We start from the raw sequence: 10814 nt of genomic DNA, 5'->3' as shown, positions 1-10814 counted from the left end.
CTATTAATGTTAAAGGCAACAGGCAGCTATTATATCAGTTTTACATGCTATAATATGGACATTATAAATGTATTAAAGGCCACAGTATGGGCTGGGGTTGTAGCTTGGTGGTAGAGCACTTGGCTAGCATGTGTGAGGCACTAGGTTCAAATCTCAGCATTGCATATAAATAAATGAAATTTTAAAAGATCCATCAAAACTAAAAAAAAAAAAAAAGACGTAAAAAAAATGCCATAGTACAGTCATTTTGTCAGTGTTAAATATATTAATATGGATAAGTTATCAAGATTAAAGGGAATAGGAAAGATATAATATCAGCTTTAAAATACTATCATCATTAAACACCACATAGGACAGCTCTTATATCAGTTTTAAAAGCTCTTATAGATATCATATTAATATTATAAAGGATAACTCATATCTAAACCATAATAGCTATGGATACCATAAAAACATGAAAGGACACAGGGCAGCTATTATGTTAGCCTTAGGTGCTACACTATGGATATCATATTAGTATTAAAGATCACAGGGAGATACTACTTTGCCTTAGATGTTATAGTATGTATATTATATTTGGATTAGAGACCACAGGGTAGCTATTATATTAGTTTTTGATGACATGTTATGAATATTATTTTAGTATTAGAGGCCATGATGTGGACATTATATTAATATGGAAGCTGTTATGGAAGCTGTTAGTGTTCAAGGCTACTCTGTGGACACTATATTTGTATTAGAGGCCACATATGGTCACAATAGCATCAAAGGCTACTATGGATAATACATTAGCATTATAGGCTGCACACAGACAACATGTTAGCATTATCACTCCACCGTAACAGTATTATGACACTGCCATATCCATGAAAGTGGCACATACCCTCTGGTGGTCATTAGGACCCAGCACAGAATGCTTCAATTCAGTGGTGTATGGGCACCCCATGACATTCCTGAGAAATGGATGAAATTCAGTACTGTATCTAGATTACTCAAGGCCATGATTTTGGAAATTCAAACTAAAATGAAACCCAGTATCCTTGTCTTTTAAGAAATGGTGATTGAGGGCTGGGGATGTGGCTCAAGCTGTAGTGCGCTCACCTGGCATGCGTGCAGCCTGGGTTCGATCCTCAGCACCACATACCAACAAAGATGTTGTGTCTGCCGAGAACTAAAAAAAAAATAAATATTAAAAATTCTCTCTCTCTCCTAACTCTCTCCTCTCTCACTCTCTTTAAAAAAAAATGGTGATTGAACAAATTATTCAACCCTTATTAAGTGAAATGAATGTAGACACAAACAGAAACTCCTACAAAAATTAACTCATAATAGTCCACAACTAAAATGTGATAAAACTAAAAAAAAAAAAAATCTGGAAAGAAATAAGAAAATCTATGTAATCTTAGATTTAGTAATGGTAGTGTATATTTGTTTTGGGGGGTTTTGAATGTAGGGCATCACACATGCTGTACAAACTTTCTAATACTGAGCTACTTCGCCAGTCCTTGCTGATGAGTTTTAACTCACAATACCAAATACCAATTGACTGAAAAAAAAAATACCAATAACATGGACTTTATAAAGTTCAATTTTTTACGAAGTGCACTGTTGCATGCCAACAACCCCAATTACTGAAAAGGTTGAGGCAAGAAGATTGCAAACTTGAGCCCAGCCTAGGAAATTTTTTAAAGGATGGGATTAGCTCAGTGGTAGAGCACTTGCCTAGTTTATGTGAGCCCTGTGGTACAATCCCCAGCACCACACACACAACTCACATATGCACACATGCATACACAAACACACACACACACACACACACACACACACACACACTTTTTTCCTACTCTGTAAAAGATGGCACATAGTTATACAAAATGATGCTCAGCATCCCATATCATCAGGGAATCATAAATTAAAACAATAGTGAGGTAGTATGGCACAGCTATTAGAACTGCTGATGTCTAAGAAACAGCAGTGCACCAACAGCTGCAGGATGTGAGATACCAGCAGTCTCAGGCATTACTAGGAGAACATGTGGCATGGCCATTTTGGAAGATGATGTGCTAGTTCTTCCCAAAGCAAAAAAGTCCAATCTATAACCCAACAGTGTCCCTATAAATGACCTTCTTTTAGAGAAATTCTTTGAAAAAGTATGTCAAAACAAAACTAGCATATAATTATGAATAGCAGCTCTATGATGCTGATCAGATCACAAATAAGAATGTCCTCCCAGGGCTGGGGATGTGGCTCAAGTGGTAGCGTGCTCGCCTGGCATACATGCGGCCCGGGTTCAATCCTCAGCACCACATACAAAGATGTTGTGTCCGCTGAAAACTAAAAAATAAATATTAAAATTCAAAAAAAAAAGAATGTCCTCTGATACCTGAATGCATAACCAACACAGAATATAAAGGAATGAACTACCACCCTACACAGAGAAATAGATAAATTCTACCTGGTACACTAAGTGAAATAAGCCAGGCTCAAGAGGCTACATGCTGTATAGCTTACCTTTTATGACATTCTAGAAAAGACAAAATTACAGAGGAAGAGTTGTGCAGGATGAGGCCCAGGTGCCTCCCAGCACAGGAGTCTCCATCTACATGGAGTTGTGGTGCACCACCCTTCCTGTGGTTTTTCTCATGACCATCCTCCATCCTGAAGCTTCCCTAGAGCCCACCAAAAGTCCTTATTAAAGCACAAGCCCCTCCTAGGCCTCCAGGAGATTCTGAAGGATTTAGGAGCTCTGTGCAAATAACCAAGGTAAAAGAATCAATATTAGGACAAAAAAAATGCTCCTAACACCTCTGTCACTCAGCAAATATAAAGATTTTAGGAGTGCTGCACCAGGAACTGGGTGCAGAGGCTGAATGTGTATTTCTTATTATGTCACAGCCCATAATCTGGAGCAATAATGAATTCATTGCTCATAATGGAACAATGAATTAATTATATGGCAGAAACTGGGAGCTAGATTTCCCACTGATGGGGTGAGAAGTTATGATAAACAAGGGATGAAGGCAGAGGGATCATAATGGGTCAGAATCCATTGACTGCAGATCAGTATAAACTCACATTTTGCTTAATACATTCACAGATGGTTCCACATAAACATAGTTATAACTAGGGGTATGAAAAGATTAGAATACACATAAACTTCTTTGCATTGTCAATTGTGTGGATCAAGATGCAAGATGAAATATTTTTTATACACTGTTTAAAGACCTTTATTTTATTTGTTTATTTTTATGTGGTGCTGAGGATCGAACCCAGTGCCTCACACATGCCAGATGAGTACACTGCCACTGAGCCACAACCCCAGCCCCTGCCAGATGAAAGATTTTAATATCACTCTCCAATCAAAGGAGCCATGACTCTTTGAAGAAATGGCTGATACTAAGAGTAACACAGTAAATATATAAGTCAGGGTAATTTAAATATCAGAAAGAAAAAACTTTGGGACAAAACCAGAAAATATGTTAAAGGACAACAGGAGATAATGGAAAGATCTCCAATGGAAAGAATTCCCAATGGTTAAAGTAGGGATGAATTGAGCCGCAAAGTAGTATTTAAAAGGGGGGGGGAGAACAAAAAACACCTTAATCAAACTATCCAGATGACTGATATATATAAATGACTGAATACACAAACAAATGAGGCTGAGTAGAAACCTCTTGTGCAGAAGAATTCCATATAATTGAGAGAGACACAGTCATCAAGGAGGTAGAGCTAACTCTCTGATCCCTAAGCGTGGGCTCTGCATTACAACTTCCTCCAGAAGAACAGACAATGTGGACATGCAAAAAAAGAGTAACTTCATAGTAAGAAACCTGAAAGTCCCTTCCTCAAGCAGGTGAGCACAATCAATACTACCATTTCACCTTGAGGGCAGGAGATGATAGAGCTGCTTTTCAGCTCAGTGACCAGCTTCCCCCAGTCCAATAGCCCCAGGCTAAATATGAGAAACACAAGGAAACCTGAAAGGCACTGCCTCAGCCAGGTGAGCACAGTCAATACTAATATGACAATAAGGACAAGAGATGACAGAGCAGCTCTTCACCTCTGTTACCTGCCTCCCCCAGACTCACAGCCCCAGTTTAAATATGAAAAAAGGAAAATTCAAAAAAAAAATTATAAAAATACCTGACAAGTCATCCTCAATGTTCTCAAGGTCATAGAAACTGTCACCCCAAGAGAAGTCTATGGAGACATGATGACTGGATGTCATGTTGGCTCCTAGATGGGATCCTAGAACAGGAAGACACAGAACTGAGAATCCAAAGGATATGTGACTTCAGTTAATGTTAACATACCATTATTTTTTCTTCATGACAAATGGTCTAAGATGTTAACACTTTAGAGACAGCTCACCTAAGTCATAACAAGGGAAGAAAACAGATCGAGGCTACCTGGGAAATCTCTACACTTTCTTTTCAATCTCTGTATAAAGATAAAATTAATCCTGGCATGGTGGCACATGCCTGTAATCTCAGCATCCTGGGAGGCTGAGGCAGGAGGATTTTGAGTTCAAAGCCAGCCTCAGCAACTTAGTGAGGCCTTAAGTAACTCTGTGAGAACCTGCCTCTAAATAAACACGTACTTGTTTAATTATTCATACAGTTAATTACTGGTAACTGACACTCTTAGCTAGTTCTGTATTTTATTATGAACATTCATAACACAAAAATCAAATAGTTCAAATTAATATAAAATTCAAAGTATGTGCTTCTTTTACATATTTCATGTTGAAGTAATAACATAAGTAAACTCCTTATATTTTTATGCTGTCACTAGGTTCTAGGTTTGCCTTCTTAAAACTTGATCAATAGAGGAGAAAAAAAATGACATTTTAGAGATTCTATTTCAACTCCTGGTTTAACTTTCCTGAAAGACTGACTTTATATTAAAAAAAAGTCCTAATGCAAATTGACTCACTGTGTCTGAATCATTTATCCCAAAGAATCCTTGTCTCTATTTTATTTCTATGCATACCTTTTTAGCAGCAATATAATCAAATATTTGTGACTGGGACAAATAGTCAAAGAAATAGTCATCTCCTCCAAGAACTCTGCAGGAAGTGGTGAGCCAAGAGAAGCAGAGGTGTCAGCTTGGTCCAGAAATTATATTAGATGCTGCTGTGCTGTGAGAAAACACTCTACCTTTTAGAAATCACAAGGAGCTATGGATGCCCACACTCTTGTATGAGTCTAAATCTAGTTGAACTTCTAAGTAATTTTATTGTCACTAGCTCATCATGAAGCTAATGACAACTAAAGGATCTATGGGGCTGGGGATGTAGAAAGATTTCCTAGCATGCAGGAAGCCCTAGGACCAACCCCCAGAACCACAAAAAAAAAAAAAAGAATTTGTGTCTTCTTTTTATAATCAAATAGAAAATGAATAATCACTCCTCTTAAGGAAACATGTTGGACCTAAAACACTTGAGACTCTCAGAATCAAAATACTCTCCTTAGAGTGAATTGCATAGCTAGATCACCATAAACAGTGGTGTCACATCATAAACCATATTCACATTAAGCATACCATCAAAAAACAACAAAAAGGCTTTATTGACTGTTGATAAGAAAAATGAACATAATCTAGCTTAGGAAATTATTAACACATTGGAAACATATGACACTGATATCAAAATACTCCAGGACAAGCCAGGCACTTTGACTCATGCCTGTCATCTTGGCTATTTGGGAGGGTAAAGCAGAAGGATCACAAATTTGAGGCTGACATTAGCAATTCAGCTAGACCCTGTCTCAAAATGAAATTGTAACAAAGACTGGGGACATATGTAGTTCAGGGCTTGCATAGCACAAGCAAGGACCTGGGTTTAATCCCCAGTGCCAAAAAAAAAAAAAAAAAAAAAATTCTCCAGGTGAGACATCTGACAACTATGGCAGGTACAGAACAAGGCAGAAGCCATTATGTCAGCCTCCTCAAAATGATGAAAGTAAACCTGCACTTTGTTCAGCTCACAATACTAACATGTCTGATTTCTGCTTCTAATAATTCAAATGCAACCATTTAAATATGATCAAAAGTGCATGTACTTTTCTAATGAATCCAACAAATATGAGAGAGATACTAAACTGCATTCTGAAAGCCACCTTATAAGCACATAGGGGCACCAACATTAGGATAAAATGTAATCATGGCATTTCCTACATGAATAACCCTATATACTAATAAATACATAATTTCAAAAGAAAGACAAATTTCTGAAATCAAAAGCAAATTGATACATTTTAAATGATACTTTGAACAGAGGCAAAACACTTAAAGAGTTCTCCCACAAGAATTCCTGACAACATAAAGTATCATGCTCATTAGAAGGCCCATCTCTTTGTATGCAAGGAATAAGAGAACTTTCTGATGAATATAAAACTTTAATAGGACATATGAAAATGCTTTCTAAATTTGAAAAGAAGAAAATATGTTTTTTAAAAGCTTATTTTGAGTAAATGTATCTGAATTACAAAAAAGCAGCTACTGACTTGTCTCTTACATTTTGTAATGATTTGCATCTCAGGAGATTTCATCTATAGTGGTTTTAAAAATCATGAAATATCAATGGTTAACATTAAAAATATCATCATCCCTCTTCTCTTTTAAAACTGATTTGAAATTTTCTTAGAATAATTTCATATGAATTTGGAAGAGGCACTTTGGTATATGTGTATATGTGTAAATGCATGATCTTTTTTAAAATTTTTTCTTTACTTTTAGTTGTAGTTCAACACAATACCTTTGTTTTATTTACTTATTTTTATGTGGTGCCAAGGATCAAACCCATGGCCTCGCACGTGCTAGTCGAGTGCCCTACTGCTGAGTCACAACCCCAGCCCCGATACATGATCTTTTGAAACTATACCTCTCATGCTTGAGTCCTGTCAAAGACATCTTCTGAGTGTGTGGTGCTGGGATGGACTCCATGGCCTCTCACATGCCAGGCAAGTGCTCTGCCACTGAGCTGCACACCCAGTCTCAAACATGTCTTAATAAATGGAAATTAATTAAAATCATTTGATTATGAGCATTTCCAAACAAGACAATTCTCTCAAACAAAACAATTGTCTCAATCAAAAACAAAGTAAACTAAATTTTTAAAATATTCCTTATTGGTGTAATCAAATAGAAAATGAATAAAAAAATAGAAGTTCACAGAATTAAAAATCCTATACAGGACTAGAGTTGCGGCACAAAGGCAGAGCATTTGCCTGGAATGTGTTAGGCCCTGGGTTCAATCCTCAGCACCACATATAAATAAACAAAATAAATAAATAAAATAAAAAGATCCACTGACAACTAAAAAATATTTTTAAAATTCTGTAGAAAATTGAAAGAATATTAATTAAAAATTGAATAGGAAAAACCTATTACACAGAACTGAAGGCCATGGGGAATTACATAGCAAAATAACTCTAAAATAAGAAAAAAATAATGAATCAATTAGCATACAAAAGCTTGGACTGATACTTAGAGTTCTCCCACTGGATGGGATCCTGGGATCATCAGGGCTCAAGGCTGGCTGTCATCTGCCCTTTAACAAATTCTGATTTTATTTCAAATGTTCATGATCTATAGAGAAAATAAAGAGAGAAAGGTGACTTTTCTAAAGTTATTTTATGGTATATAAAATTCTGATACAGTCAAGATAATTCATCCAATGCAGGATGTCAGTGTTTATACAATGGACGTTATTTGTGCACCATTATGAATATATTGCCAATTAGCACAGCAGCCAGGGAGCTACTCATCCTAGACTAACAGGGGCAGAGTCTGGATGAGGGGGATGGAAGGTCAGGAGGGGGGGCTGGAAGATAAGTGGGGTCTGGAGAAGAGGCAGGGTCTTAAAGAGGAGGGTTGGGCTGGGGTTATGGCTCAGTGGTAGAGCACTTGCCTAGCATGTGTGAGGCACTGGGTTCAAACCTAAGCACCACATACAAATAAATAAACAAAATAAAGGCATTGTGTCCATGTGCAACAAAAAAAAATTTAAAAGAGGAGGGGTGAGGTCTGGAGGAGGGGCAGGACAGGAAGAAGGGAAAGATCTGGAGGAGAGACAGGGTCTGAAGGAGGGGGAGAATGAGTCACAAGGGGGCAGGGCTTCACAGAGGGGTGGGACCTGATGAAGGGACAGGCCCTGGAACATGAGTAGGACCTAGAGGAGAGGCAGGGTAGGAAGGAGGGGGAAGGGTGGATCAGGAGGACAAGCAGGGCCATAGAATATAGGTGGGGTCTAGAGGAGAGGCAGGGTCTGGAGGGAAAGGCCTTAGCAAGAGGGTCCTGGAGGGGTGGCTTCTTGCTAATTAAACTCTCCACCAAAAGAAAAACGTGTGGCTGTGGTAGCTCAGTGGTAGAGCGCTTGCCTAGATGTGTGAGGCACTGGTTTTGATCCTCACCACCACATAAAAAGAAATAAATAAAATAAATATATTGTGCCCTTCTACAACTAAAAAAAATTGAAAAAAAAACTAAGCAGAGATTAAAGAAAAAGAATGTGGTTCATGAGTTTGATTCCACAAAAAACATGAGATGTATTTTTAATAAATTCTGGCTTGGTTAGAAGTAATATATTTAAACTTAAGCAGCTCAAAAGGCTGAGGCAGAAGGATCTCAACTTCAAAACCAGCCTCAGCAAAAGCAAGGCATGAAGCACCTCAGTAAAACCCTTGTCTCTATAATACAAAATAGGGCTGGAGATATGGCTCAGTGGTCACATGCAACAACAACAAAAAAATAAAAATAAAAAGATAAGTACTAAGTTCAATCCTCAGTACTCAAAAATAAAAATTAAATTTTTTTTAAAAAATAACATAGTGGGTTGTTAACATATGTACTTTTCAATATTTTTTTCTACTATTTTAACACTGCAAGAAAAAGCAAACCATTTAAACACTAAGGAAAACAAGGAAGTGGACTGGGGTCCCCTTCCCTTAAGCTGTACATTCCTCCTTCCTCCCTGCCAGGTTCCCTAGAAACCACCCTGGGTCACTATGTTAAGATGATGAGGGTCACAGCCTAAGGAAGGGTCACTGCTGCACAGGGAGCCAGGATGAAATTGTGAAGGACAGAGTGGGGCTGACAGCCAAGGCTGCCCTCAGCTCTCAGGTCCAGGACAGGGTTTGCTCCTCATGCTTCCCACCATCTCCTCACCGGCTGCCAGAGCTGCAAGAAGCTTCTGAGCCATCTCTCTGAGGCTGCTCTGAGGAAAATGGAATCACAGGTGTCCCTAGAGACATGACCATGAGGGTCCCCATGCTATACATCTCCTCAGGCTGCTCTGAGCAGAAAACGCCAGGCTTCTTTAAAAATATAACCCATGAGGGCCCCAAGCCAGGCATCTCCCCCAGGCTACTCAGAGGAGAAGGGAACCCCAGGCATCCAAAGAGACATAAACCAGAGGGTCCACACACCAGGCATCTCCCTCAGGCCACTCTGAGGAGAAGAAAACCCAGGGCCTACATAGAGTTGCGACCCACAAGGCTCCCCACATCTGGCATCTGCCTCAGGCCAATGTGAGGAGAAGGAAGCCCCAGGCATCCCTAAGACATGACTCACAAAAGTCCCTAAGCCAAGAGTCCTTGCTGAGGCTACTCTGAGGAGAAGGGAGCTCCGTGAGCCCCTGGAGGCATGACCCACGAGAGTCCCCAACCTGGGTCTCTCTCAATCTGCTCTGAGAATGGAGCTCTGTCCCTCCATGTGGAGTGACCCAACACTCCCAGGAATGGGGCTCTCCCGGGTTGGTCCTGAGGGGGAAGCAGTCTCCATACTTTTAAAAAGGCGGGATTAAAGATGGCGGCGAGGCCCCACCCCTGATTGACTATGCCTCCTTTGGCCAAGCACAGCAACCCTGGCAACCGCCCCAGGCAGCTCTGAGGAGACGGGAACCCAGGGCTACTTAGAGACTTGACCCACGAGGCTCCCCAGGCCTGGCATATCCCTCAGGCTGCAGTAAGGATGAGGTTGTCCCGCAGTGTCCCTAGAATGTGACCCACGAGGGTCCCCAAACCAGGCGTCTCCTTCAGGCTGCTCTGAGGAGAATGGAACCCCAGGCATCCCTAGAGACACGACTCACAAAAGTACCTAAGCCAAGAGTCCACTGAGACTGCTCTGAAGAGAAGGGAGTTCCGTGAGTCCCTGGAGGCATGACCCATGAGAGTCCCCAACCTGGGAACTCAATCCGCTCTGAGAAGGGAGCTCTGGCCCTCCCTGTGGAGTGAGCCAACACTCCAAGGACTGGGGCTCTCCTGGATTGGTCCTGAGGGGGAAGCCAGCCCCTCACTCTCAAGGAGGCGGCCTTAAAGATGGCGCTGAGGCCCCGCCCCTGGTTGGCCACGCCCCCTTCCGCTGCACACAGCAACCCTGGCGTCTGCCCCAGGCAGCTCTGAGGAGAAGGGAACCCCCAGCCTAATTAGAGACATGACCCACGAGGCTCCCCAGGCCTGGCATCTCCCTCAGGCTGCTGTAAGGATGAGGGAGCCCCCCAGTGTCCCTAGAATGTGACCCAAAATGGTCCCCACACCAGGCACCTACCTCAGGCTGCTCTGAGGAGAACAGAACCCCGGGCGTCCCTACAGACATGACCCAAGAGGGTGCCCGCACCAGGCGTCTCCCTCAGACCACTCTGAGTTAAAGGGAACCCCAGGCACCCCTAGAGACATGGCCCACGAGGGTCCCCACACCAAGTGTCTCTCTCAGGCTGCTGAGGAGAAGGGAACCCCAGGCATCCCTAGAGACTCGACTCACGAAAGTCCCTAAGCCAAGAATCAACACTGAGGCTGCTCTGAGGAGAAGGGAGC

At 41.0% G+C, this 10814-nt stretch overlaps 1 long non-coding RNA gene across 1 annotated transcript; it reads right to left on the bottom strand.

Annotated features, from left to right (window-relative positions):
* Positions 1-4205: 4205 nt before the first annotated feature.
* Positions 4206-7586, bottom strand: LOC308642676. Its single transcript, XR_014020605.1, has 3 exons — positions 7471-7586; positions 6884-7006; positions 4206-4248 (listed from the first exon to the last, which is right to left on the bottom strand). It is a non-coding gene; the product is annotated as an uncharacterized lncRNA (long non-coding RNA).
* Between the last annotated feature and the right edge of the window lie 3228 nt (positions 7587-10814).

The sequence above is a fragment of the Spermophilus citellus genome (genome assembly GCF_964194105.1).
Source record: "Spermophilus citellus genome assembly, chromosome: 2".
NCBI lineage: Eukaryota > Metazoa > Chordata > Mammalia > Rodentia > Sciuridae > Spermophilus > Spermophilus citellus.
The sequence above is the reverse complement of the archived record's forward strand: the minus strand, read 5'-3'. Positions and strand labels throughout refer to the sequence as shown.